At 37.2% G+C, this 12,777-nt stretch overlaps 1 protein-coding gene across 6 annotated transcripts in view; it reads left to right on the forward strand.

Annotated features, from left to right (window-relative positions):
* Positions 1-12,777, forward strand: part of LOC144450451 (homeobox protein Mohawk-like) — a 93,231-nt gene that overhangs the window by 22,417 nt on the left and 58,037 nt on the right. Inside the window, exon 1 of one of the 6 annotated variants that reach the window (XM_078141058.1) lies at positions 1,713-1,763. The exons of 4 other annotated variants lie outside the window; for them this stretch is intronic. The gene's annotated coding sequence lies outside the window, so the exon portion shown is untranslated. Of the gene's footprint in view, positions 1-1,712; positions 1,764-10,877; positions 11,012-12,777 lie in introns of those variants that run through there. One more of the 6 variants, XM_078141054.1, reaches the window with a different exon arrangement.

The following is a 12,777-nucleotide window of genomic DNA, read 5'->3' on the forward strand; positions in this document are numbered from 1 at the left end:
ACTTGAGTCTTGTGGTGTCGTCAGGTTAAGAGAGTACAATTTATATTGTAGTAATGACGCTTTTAGCGCACATATAGTTGTGCCTGTAACGACTTGTTTGGTGAACGAGTTGGTTAAGCTCTGTAACACCACAGCTCATGACGTTAAAAGTGACATTTTGACGTGTTGAAATACAATGACTGGTTAAACCTCCTCCGTTTGAATAATGAGTCCATCCTTGGCCTTTTTTCTAAAGCCAATAAATTGATCACCTCTCTATTTCTTGTCCACGACTACTTGTCTTTCTCAGTATCTCGACTTGCCAAATTATTTACCTTGGTCAGTATCTTAAAACTGCACCTGCACAAAGTCTCTTGTTCCTTTTTGAAACTAAACAGGGTCGAAATTTTCACTGATTCAAAACATCTGCAGAAAGAACGTGCTCAATGGCCAAGCCAATTTACTTACATTGTTCAACTTTAACCCCCAAACCACCGGTAATGGTGTCCAAATACATCCGATGGGAAGAGAATGGGTTTGACCCAAAAAGTCTCTTGTCTCAGCAACATAACACTTTCTTGGTAAATCTTACAAGTAGTAAACGCCCTACTTCTTAATGAAACCTAATTCCAATATCTATTCTTCCCAGATGTCATGTTGAAGTTATTAGAGTCAAAGAAAGCATATTTCGGTATTCTTGTTTGAACTGCATCGCCGGTACGTAAAGGCCTGGGGTGACGTTTTTTTCCCATTTCTTGACACCTTTATGAATGAGAATTTTGCCTCACCATTGATTGGTGTTCCGTTTTCTCTAGTACACATCGTTAGAAAACGAACAGACCCTATGTGCTATCAGCTATATATTCCGTTAATGTCATTTTGGCTACAGACTGAAAATTACCATTTTTGACGTAAATTGTACTAAATATGAAATGACGCTAAACGACTTTGTTTTGCTCTACAATACTATTGATTTCGTTGACATTTTCTTTAAAAAAAGACCGAATTTGGATAAACAGAAATACCTATGAATAAGCTTACCTATCGTAACAATTTGGTTCATTTCTAAAACAAAAAAACAAACAAACAAACAAACAAACAAACAAACGAAAGTTACAACAAAACTTCCAAGTTACAGCATGTGTGCACAACAATATCTTAGTTCTAAATGTAGGTGATCAAAATAAAAAAAGTGTCATTATGACCAAAACATTGGAATACGCCATAAGAAAGGTACTTTTTTATGAGCCAAACACCCGCAAAAGAGTGTGATGTCGTTGCCGCAAAATGGTCTAGTGATTTTACGACGATCAGCATAATGCGGTCGTTGTATAACTTATTCATTCTCAATAGATTTTTTTAATTCTTAATTTCTGTAATGGGGTCAGACAATACACTCTTAGTTTTACCGCAAATTGTTTTCAATAGTCTTTGTTCTTTACGATAAACATGTTCGCTGCAAAACTCCTGTTCTGTATACAAAATGTAACATGATATTTGGGAATTCTCCAAGCCTCGGGCAGCTGTCATGTCGCGTGTAATTCGCGAACCGTTGTTTTGTTCCAGAGAATTAGCCCCCGGCAATGTACTGGCTGCTGCACCTACAGAATTAGTGGATTCGTGTCTGACCACACGTCGCAGGTCTTGACTGCCTGTTCTTCTGACTCGTTGTCTGCACGCAAAATAGGACAGTCACGTCTCTTCCCGTTTGGGTCAACGTTGACGCACGTTTCGATTGTATTTCGGAACTCCGACATTATTATTGATCTCGTTTTATATACTAGGTAAGTATAAAGATAATATGTATATGTCATATCAGCCTTGCCTCATGGCGGGAAAACAGAAATGAAATATACACGGTGCAATTCCGTGAGTGAGATTACTCGACTCTGTTTTAAGATGATAATAACTCGTCTAATGTAAGTAATACGTACCTTTTGTATAAAAAGCAGAGAACGCTTGAAATAAAAATTACGTCAAATTCCTTTCATCTTGCATTATAAAATGTTTAGTTCGTCATCTTGTCTGGTTTCCGTGTATCTAATTTCCTCGTTCAGATTCTCGAACTGAATGTTTGATATATTATCACATATATTATACACTTCCCGGTTTCACCGATGAATCATTTAGTGCAATAATTGAAAGAATTTCTAAATTGTCCTAAATGTGAAATAATAATTGGGTCACCGGTAAGCCAGGTGCAGCTGTGAATGGGGAATCATTTTCCTGGATTGTGTCTAATAGTCAACCGGTAAGTGTATGACTTTAATATTGGACTTAGAAGTGACCTGGTCAGTACGTTGTGTCGTTTGGTCCTATAACCAGGCTTCTTTCTCCAGAAAAAAGCGGTATCTGACATCGACAGGGTAGCATGGCACAACACGCTGTGTCTTATAGATTAGTTTTCCTTGCAGACGGACTAAATCGGGACTTGGTTCTGACAATGTCCCTAGCTTTCTCGGCGTTAATTAGGGACTACGTCAGAAGCAAGTCCAGTCTGTAAGAAGGACTGCTTGTAGACAAGCTGTTACCTCGACCTAATAAACGACTTACTTGTTCCAATGGTTATGTTCTTTATTACTACTTCCGTAAATAATTCCTTGTTGCAACATGAAGACCAGTAATCTATGAAAATATACTACACGCATACAAGTTCAGACCAAATTAAAAATATACGGTGGTTACCATCGTCGCAAACCACGACCTGTTTTACGGCAACGTTCTTAACTAGCCTCCCACTGGGATGTAGTGGTAGAAATAATAACTGCGAGAATGGATGGTTACTAAAACTTCGAGTCAGAAAAACCACACAATCATCTAGTCAATGTTTAGGCCAATTCACTACCTCACCTAATTTCACGACGAATACCACACCATATATTCGTCTCCAAAATTCAAAAGCTGACAAAGTGTTGTTTCTGGTTTGATCGACTGAAACAGGGTAATAATCCGAGTTATAGCGGTTGGTACGCACTTCATATTGATATTATATATAACTCCCTTCAAGTTGTTTTAGTTTGCACAGATAAATGAATTTATGAGGCACAGTTAAATGACTATTATGTTCTTGTGAGGGGCCTATTTACTGAACAACATGTTATGACTATACATTTAATACAATAATCCGTTGATGGGGCCAATTCGGTATGATACGTGTGGTCAATACGTTTTATCGTCCGCCCCTAGTATCACCAACTACATCTAACCATTTCGTGTAGGGTGTATGCTCGCTATATAAGTCTCGATAAGAGCGGCACAACACATTGTATTTTATAAGAAGATTGATAGTAGCAAAATGCAAAGATCATGTGGAAATGACTGGCTTTGTAAACAGTTTAAGCCGTAATTATTTCTTGTTTCACTTCGACCACGATTTTCATAGAAGCTGACACTCCTATACACGCACGTAGAAAACAGGTGTCATTTCCCCTTATTCCGGTAACCATTTAGTAATCACTTGATCAACCCATTTTTAATTCTGAACTATTTCCTCATCAGCATTTCAATGGAATTGTGTTTGATATTTGCAGCCATTCGTGATTGGTTATTTCATGAAAATGTAAAAGAGTATAAAGCTAGGGTTTATGGCATGATGAATCATTTGTATAAAAATGTACATGTAATTTGCATATCACTGTACATGTAATTAGCATATCAATGTATATGTAATTTGCATACCAATGTACATGTAATTAGCATAATGATTTGAATGAAGTTCATACGATTCACGTTCCATCTCTCAGATGTATAATATGTACTGGTCGTGGCATGTTTTATAAAGTTCTTGTCGAAACCCTTGAAGCTATGTTTGCTTCACTGCCACGACACCATTGTCTAACCTCAAACATGTAATCTCAAAGTCTCATGGTACATTGTTGATCTACAAGCTATACTTTATTTCTATCGCTCAATTATTTCACACTAGATATGTTTTCTATTTTAAAACAACAACAACAACAACAACATCAACAACAACTACGACAAACAATAAAAACAACAACAACAACAACAACAACAACAACAACAATTTGCAAGAAACACGTTGATTAGGTACCATGGTAAAAATGTTCACTTGCAGAAACAATTTGTGATCATTAACACCTAGAAGGAACATTTTCGCCTGATGTACTTGCAAGACAGAAACTAATTCGTATCAATTCTGTAAAGTGTTGTGTGTCCTTTGTCCATAAAAAACATTGACGGGGTCAATCAATACGAACTCGGAAGTCGTACTACCTACATTACTTGTCATTAACTAGAAAAGGAGTCCGGCACGCGTTTCACGCTAGAGTCACCTAAAAGTACATTCAATGGAATGTTTAAAACCAGTAAGACACATACACAAAACGTATGTATTGCGCGTGACACCCATCACATTTTACTTGTACAATGGATAGATTGTGACCTCGTCGCCAGACTCCGGAGTTAATATTGTGTCGAATGACCAGTAGTCTTGTTTTAATTGGTGCGTAAAAGAGGACAAGTGCCATTTATAACAATGAAGTCTGGTCGTTTAGGTCACTTTTCTCACTTCTGATTTATGTGATAATTATAGGTTGGCTGTACTAGTAGAGTTTCTCTTCCATAAAGGTTTATTGAAGGACCTTATTGACCACATAGTTAGACCATAGACCCTCCACCAAGTGGATTATATGAATCGATATATGATGTGCATGTAGGGTGAATTATCTAACTGGACCCCCACCCTCCCCGTCCGTAACATTTACCAAGTGTACCCATATAGTTGACAGTGAGACTCTTACCGAAATACGGTCAACGTCATTGATTGTTGGAAAAGCTGTCATGATTTCAGCATAACATTTTCATTTATATACCGTGGGTTTTTGAAAATAATTGAACTGTGTGGTGTTTATTGACAGTATTCACGTCAACTGAAAGTTCAATCTTCAGCAAAATCGATAACCATAGGTGAGTGTGCGCGGTCTACACTAAGGATGTCTGAAACAGGTGGTTGGGTGTAATCGATAGCAGACGACACTATTTTCCCGCGCTTTGAAGTAATGGTTGTAGTATGATTGTTTCACTTAATTATCCGTCATACAGACTACAGTTTTTCCCGCGCATTGAAGTAATGATCATAATTTGTTTATTTCAGACTTAATAGTATAAAATATCCTTGCAGACGACACTTTCTCAACCTTATAATTTAATATCATAAATTGTTCATATTGCCGCTAATTTGGTCGAAACATACTCGAATTTTCGATCTATATCCATTCGCCATAGCGGAATTAAAGACACAAGTGGAGAAAATTGAATGGTGATAATTTCGAAGCGATGACAGCATTGTCGTCGAGTTGGTGACATCACAACATCCATACGTGCCCATATTTGATCCTCTCAATCGTCTAAGTTACACCATTGAATCATAGACTCTCGTTGGTGGGTTGTCTATGGCTGAATCTATTAAAAGTCAAAATGTCCACATGAATGTCTGTAGCAATAGAATAAGTAATATACAACGTACTAGTAAACCATGTTGAAAACTATAGAATAGTGGTGGACATGCTATAAAATGAACTCAGACTTAGGGAGTCAAGGTTAGGGTACCAGTAGAGATAGGCTCCCTAACTTGAACCTCGACCCAGAGTTGCCATTAGCTACATGTAATGTACACCCTCACCCAACAAAACAAACGGGGGGCAAATGATACTGCATGTTATTCAAAACAGATTACTACGAAAGTATATCCTCTTTGATGGTTATATGTATTTCTCCACCTATGTTCATTCTAAGATAACTTAGCCTTATTTCACACAGAAGTCTCATATTTAAAATAATCTTTTTTGATGCATTGCTATTAAAACCTGGTTTAATAATGGCTAATTCAGTCTTCTTTGGCGTCTGCTAGAAGAAATAAATAAATAAACATAACGTCATCGCATGTATTAGCTAAACATTCAAACGACTGCAGCATATGGCTGTGAATATGACAACAATTATTGGCAAATAACTAATTTTGTATGCGCAGCTATTTTTTTCTGAAAAATAAATAAATAAACCCATAAATCTGTTCTTTAAAAAAAGGGCGGCCATTATAAAATGTACCACATTGAAGCCTAACGCCCGGGCCTAACGATGCTGGAATCGTCGCGAGTCAGTGCACAACCGCTTTATCTTTGTCTATTTATAATACTAATTCAACAGAGCTATCCAATATCTTGGTTGTTTTTTCTCTACCTATTGTAAGATCTGTCAGTGATCAGAAAGCGTGTGTCAAATTACTACTTCAGAATGTAGCATAAAATGTGACTGGTCGGCTTAATGGTAGGGTAGGTTTATTCCCCGACAATACAGTCTCGACATGTTATGTTCCCCAGCCTCAGGCGTGATACCTGTACATCTACTAGTTGTTTGTCTTATTTGCAAGGTGATCCTTGATCAACAAATCTCCTCTTCGATAATGCATAGCTGTCATTTTTGGCGAGATACAAGTTTTTTTGTCCGTCGCACTACTTTGTAGCAACTCAGCCGTGTTGATTGTAATGATATACAGACGAACTGAACGAGAGAATATAAGGCAACAAGGTAAACTATGGTGGGTTGATACATTTAGATTTCGACGACGTTTGAAGTATAGTTGTAACTCTCGGCCTATCTGAATAATATAGTCTAATGTGGTATTGAAAGCTTGACTTAGTTACCGTCATTGGTTGAAGGGAAAATGAGTTGATGTGTAGACTTCACAAATTATCAAGAGACATGATATACAACAAATTGTTTATGTATTGGTGTAATTTTGGTATCATTTTCGCGAGTTCGAGTATTTCAAATATGAACAGTGATGTTAAATGTTATTCTTATTCTTCTTCTCCATCCTTCTCTCTCTCTCTCTCTCTCTCTCTCTCTCTCTCTCTCTCTCTCTCTCTCTCTCTCTCTCTCTCTCTCATCCTCTCTCTCATCAAATGAGATCCACTGTAGAGAATGTAATGTCTGGTTAAGTTACGAAATTTGATCAAATTGTACAACAGTGTCGGTTAACAGATAAATATAATAAAACTATACGGTACGCGATCAAGGTCGCAACTCAAGACTATTTTGTCAAAATAAGAGTTTCTGAAACTCTTTTGAACTTATTTGTTCAATGTGAGTAACTACACACCGTTTTTACGGCAGTAATATTGAAAGCACTCCCTTTAAGTGGTATATGGATAGTTTTGTTGTTTACCACAGTGTAAACAAGCTTCCCGAAACCTTGGTTCGTGTTTTATGCCTCTCAACACTGTATACAATTCCTAATAGATTCATGCAATGACACTTGAAATTCTGTAAACTACAGAGAAAATGCGAGACAAAGTTCCCCCTATTCATTGGACGTGGGAAATACGAGCAGCGAGTAGTTTTTTCAAGCGTGAAACAAAGTCTGGTTGGTCGCGGACGACCGTGTCGCGTTGCTTGTTTGAGCGGTACTGCGGATGGCTTGTTTCACTTGATGAGGCGTTCGCTCGAGTTGTTGTCGGAGTAAGTTGCTGTATCTAGCTAGTGTGAAACCGTAATATCCAAAGTCTGCTATGAGCTTGATAGCCCGATAAAACTTACATATATAATAGCTAGGTCTGTGATAACAGGAGATTGTCTTAGTTCACGTATCTTATATAACTTGTCGTAAATATCGTTAGATTGTACACCTCACTCATGTCATTTGTGACTGGTGAAGCGAAATACGAGTACGGGACTTGACAAGGTTGCCGAGTATACCGCATAACGAGGAAGACCCATCTATAACAGGTACTGCCTTCGAATAGTTATTATTTATATCATAATGTGATACTCTAATTGTGGGATTTTACCAAAGTGACACTTCTGGATTTTTCTCCTTTTTTGGCCAGATCATGTGTTTGAGCTGTGTTAATTTGGTCTTCGTCCCCGGCCGTCTACTCGAAGGTCAAATTGAGCGCGAGGAACGAGACGGGTTCGGGGACAGATGTTTCAGTGGATCCGAAAGCTCATATTTTTTAAATCTATAACAACAATATGTGTGTCCATGTAAAAATGATAATTCCTTACAATTATAGCCTCTTTAAATTCATTTTGACTTAGCACATGAAAAAAAAAAACTAACAACAAATTTCGCGTAAGACGCTAGAACAAACACGCTACTCTGTGCTAACCTATAGGGCCAGATCAGTTGAGTTAGAAACCCAACTCAAAAAGGAAATCTTCTTCAAATTGCGGCTAATAGTTTGAATGATCACTTTTGATCTCAAGAAACTGACACCAACTGTAGTATTGAAATATGTAAATTACGGAATGGTTCGAGGTCTTGATGACTGTGATTGGAAAACTAATCTGATTTGTTCTTGAGATACAGAAGTCAAACGTATTTACCTTCAATCGATAAATATCTTCTTTTATTTGTTTTGGAGTATTTAGATATTGACAAACTATGTTTCTGAGACTTTTCTCAAATCTAGATAATATGTCAACAATAATGGTTGTATTTCTTTGGGTCACGTGGCGAAGCAGACTGTCTTGGTTTGGTATAGTTGTTTTGAAAATTTGTTTTCGTTCGAATTTTAAAATTGTAATGTCTGTTTCTCAATTCTAAGAAAATATGTTTTATTTCTGGCCATGCCCAGTCCAGTCATGAAGTTTGAACATCCCCTACGTCTGTCTGTCTGTCTGTCTGTCTGTCTGTCTGTCTGTCTGTCTGTCTGTCTGTCTGTCTGTCTGTCCTTGTAGAGAGCGATAGCGTAAACGATTTTGAGAATGGTACTTGCAATGCATGTACTGAACTCATCTGCACTATGAGCGAAAACAATTTAATTTGTGGTGGGGAAAGCCATGTTATGACTTGACTCCATATCCTAATATGCCCGACCTATCAAAATATCACAGTTTTCTTCAAGTCTCCTAACTTTTACGTTGACGATCAAACCTCATCAGCAGCAAACAAAACACGTGTTCAGTTCAGTGTAACCATTACTTATTCTAACATTCCCATAACCCTAAATGTTTCAATCGCCTTCATTTATTCACAATCCAAAAACAGACTAATGTAAATACACGTATACGTCTAACTGAATATTCTAAGACTAGTCTTGCTTTAATTTCAAATAACCCTTCACATCCCTAAAGGTCAAAGTATAAATTTACAAAACGCCAGCATAGAAGTTCCAACGTTGTCACGGTTCCAACTCGTCCTATTAATTCAGCGTAAAGATGTCGCAGGTTAAGATAACTAATACTAACACTCGACTCTCAAATTTCGATGGCAGTTGAGAAATGACCCTAACCGATGACATACTTTTTAATTTTCGTTATTTTAACCCTAACGCCGACAACCTTCTCGCTTTTCTTTTGATGACGTCACACTTCTTAGCCATACCAGTCGCTCGATAAACATTTGTCAACATTGGCCAAGCCTAGATATACAAAATAGTAAAAACAGGTCAACACTGTATTTTTTTGGAGATTGATTTCACCCGCATAATGCAGGTATCAAGATGCAAACATTAGTACGTGACAAAATAACTAACGGTTTAGAAGTAACATATCACAGAACATAGAATTCTGAAATATCATAAAGTGACCAATTAAAATAGAGTTATTTTAAAAAATACTGACAAAAGACATTTTAAATTCCGAGGGTTTTCTTAAGGACCAAATATTGAGATATTAAAGGAGACATGACAAGATAACCATGTGTTATGTTATAAATCATGTATGTTGTTTACATTGTAGTACATTCTGTAAAATATAAATACAAGTCGACCATAGAACATGGTGAACTTTCTGTTATGTCTATCGGACAATAGAAATTGACATCACCAGTTTCATTTCACGGGTCTTATTGGGATTGGTTGAATCATGTCATAGGTTATGCGGTGATCCAATACATGCACACAATCATTTGTAACTGGGTAATTAAATCCAGGCGTGGTTCATAGTGGAATTCTAACACTGTATACTAATTCAAAGAATTGCTACTTTTTTTTATTTTTTGGTTAAAACCACCAGGTGTGTCAGGCGCACCAGTATTTACATTCACATAACACAAATATTTAGGAGTCGTACTTTGTCCTTAGAAAGGTGACAAGGGGATTTTGATATATGATGACGTCACAGTGACGTCAAGATTTATATCGATTTCATAAAACAGGAAATTACTCTCAAAGACGTGAGTTATTCTCTTTGTAGCTAAATGTCGTGACTACCTTTGAAATTGACATTATACAAATGTATATGCGTGCCGACGAAACCAATGGCAGCGCCGGTAACATGTGGATTAGGGTTGGCTATATTTGCATCTTGTGTATACAAAGCTTTCAAACGAAATCGACATAGGAGGAAAACTGTAATCTGAGACAATTAATAGGACAAAGTAAGTCATTAAAAAGTGTTTGTTTGTTTGTGTGTTCGTATTACGTCTTAAGACTTCTACCCTGAAACAAATCATACAATAATACATTCTGTTGTATTGATAGTGGGAGAAAAAGTTCGTCATTTAAAACCAAAACATAAATTTCAGTTTTGAAAATATTGACTATGTTGTATTTGAAATGACTGTTAATGATGAACTTGATGAATGATGTGTCTAACATGAGGGGTTGTATAAACACTGCAAGTAGCGTTCCATGTTCTCGTGATCAAATCGTAGCCATCGCCCCCAGGCACGGACAATCAACTTTCTCTCATCAGCTACGCATTTTTGGCACGAGGAACTCAATCTGCAAAGTTTGTATCGTAGCCAAATCATTCAATTTCTGCAGTGGGCCATGAAGAAAGAATCGCCTTTATACCATTGGCTGTTCACAACCAACAGCTTTCGATTCACGAATGCGCCGGAACTTTGTCTACTAGTCGAGTTGAAATTTGCATATTATTAATGACGTCACAACTTGGTGGTTTTTAGCGTTATTTTCTTACATGTCGAGTGTGTCGTGACATGCAGGGTTGATAAAATGTGCACACATAAGCATAATTCGGACGACTTCGGATTCTAGACAATGTCATGTTAATAACGTATGAAAGCTTGGATTAACAAGTTACACGTACTGCAATATTGTATGTGAGTATACACATTTCTATTTACTGATGCCATCGGGAACATATTTCATGTTTAATAGTAAAGCTTCTATAGCAGTGTTTACATTTTCTGCAATGTTGTCTCGTTTCTTCTGCACGCGATATTATTTGTTGGTACATGTAGAAAAGACTGAATTAACACGCGAATGAAGGCGGTATGATCGATGCTATTTTTGTTTGAGAATTTTGCTGTGCCACACGTGTCTTTATGTATTTGATCATATCGATGGTGATCTATGAGATAAACGATTACGACTATAGTCGATATATGTACAACGTAATACTAATTTAATGAATAACGTACCATCACCTGTCACATTTGTACATCACGTGACATATGAAACATTTACAGCACCTAGACCTATACTGAACGGAAATTACAGACCGTGTCGACAGGCGTCGTCTGGGTGTGCACGAGTCTGTTCTTCACAAAGGCTTAAAATAAATGAAATGTTGGGGCTTGAATTGGTAACGGTGTAATGATAGTGTATTGTAAAAATAGGAACGTTATTGGTGTCTGGGTCCTTTATTAACTGATGGGTTGGCAACACATGGTGTCTAATAGATAGGTTACACAATCATACAACAGGTTTACACGACTTGTATATGTTCAGTGTTCATGTTGAATACTAACTACTAAACACTGTATCTAGACTACCAACTTAGCAGTAGTCCAGGACACATAGACTACTAAACACTGTATCTAGACTACCAACTTAGCAGTAGTCCAGGACACATAGACTACTAAACACTGTATCTAGACTACCAAATTAGCAGTAGTCCGGGACACATAGACTACTAAACATTGTATCCAGACTACCAACTTAGCAGTAGTCCAGGACACATAGACAACTAAACACCACATATAGACTACCAACTTAGCAGTAGTCTAGGGCATATAGACTACTAAACATCAAGCATTTAGTTAACGTGAAATTCGCGCTCTAGAAAGGGGTAGTGGTAAGTTGCAATAACCGTAGAAGCTCAGAAATATGTTTTCGACACATGTGGGTGTTGGACTGCGAGACAGAAACAGTCGATTGGGTCCTTCTGCTATATCCTAACACTATTCTCATTTACAGTTCTGCGTAGATAGTGTCTACAGCAATATGTGGGTAGTGCCTACAGTCATTTGTGGGTACTGGTCTACAACAATTGACAGAGCGGGCAACGTTAACAAGAGAGGTGATTGTTTATAATCATTTAATGGACATTTCGTATAGACGGTCTGACCAAGTGTACCAATCAAATTCTTTCTGTAAAATATATTGCGGTTAGAATCTAGTTAAGATCCTGTTTCACCCCATATAGGTTGTATTACACTGAGCTTTCAACATTCCTCGTTGTAATGTTAAAACCACAAAAATTTACTCTGTTACAGTTAAAATCACTAGTACTACTCTGGCATTAAATTAGTCTTGTCAACCACATTATTTACATAGTCAGGGCTTCTCGTTGACAAACTGTGTATATTTGTAGTGTTGTTTTGGTGTGGTCTGTTGAAGGGTGTACACTTGTAATGATTGAGTTTCAACTGGGTCTGGTTTTTTTTTTCAAATTTGTTTTCGATTTTCGATTTCTGTTCAAGACTGTTGGTGTTAAGATGTCGATATTCGATTTTGTCTTCAGCAAGGTCCCGGATACCATAGTAATACTAGAGACAATGTAATAGCAACATAATCTCAAGATATTCTTGTTACGTTTCATTATTGTCATTGATATTGTTATTGTTGTTGTTGTTGTTGTTGT

The sequence above is a fragment of the Glandiceps talaboti genome, chromosome 20, assembly GCF_964340395.1.
Source record: "Glandiceps talaboti chromosome 20, keGlaTala1.1, whole genome shotgun sequence".
Classification (NCBI taxonomy): Eukaryota; Metazoa; Hemichordata; class Enteropneusta; family Spengelidae; genus Glandiceps; species Glandiceps talaboti.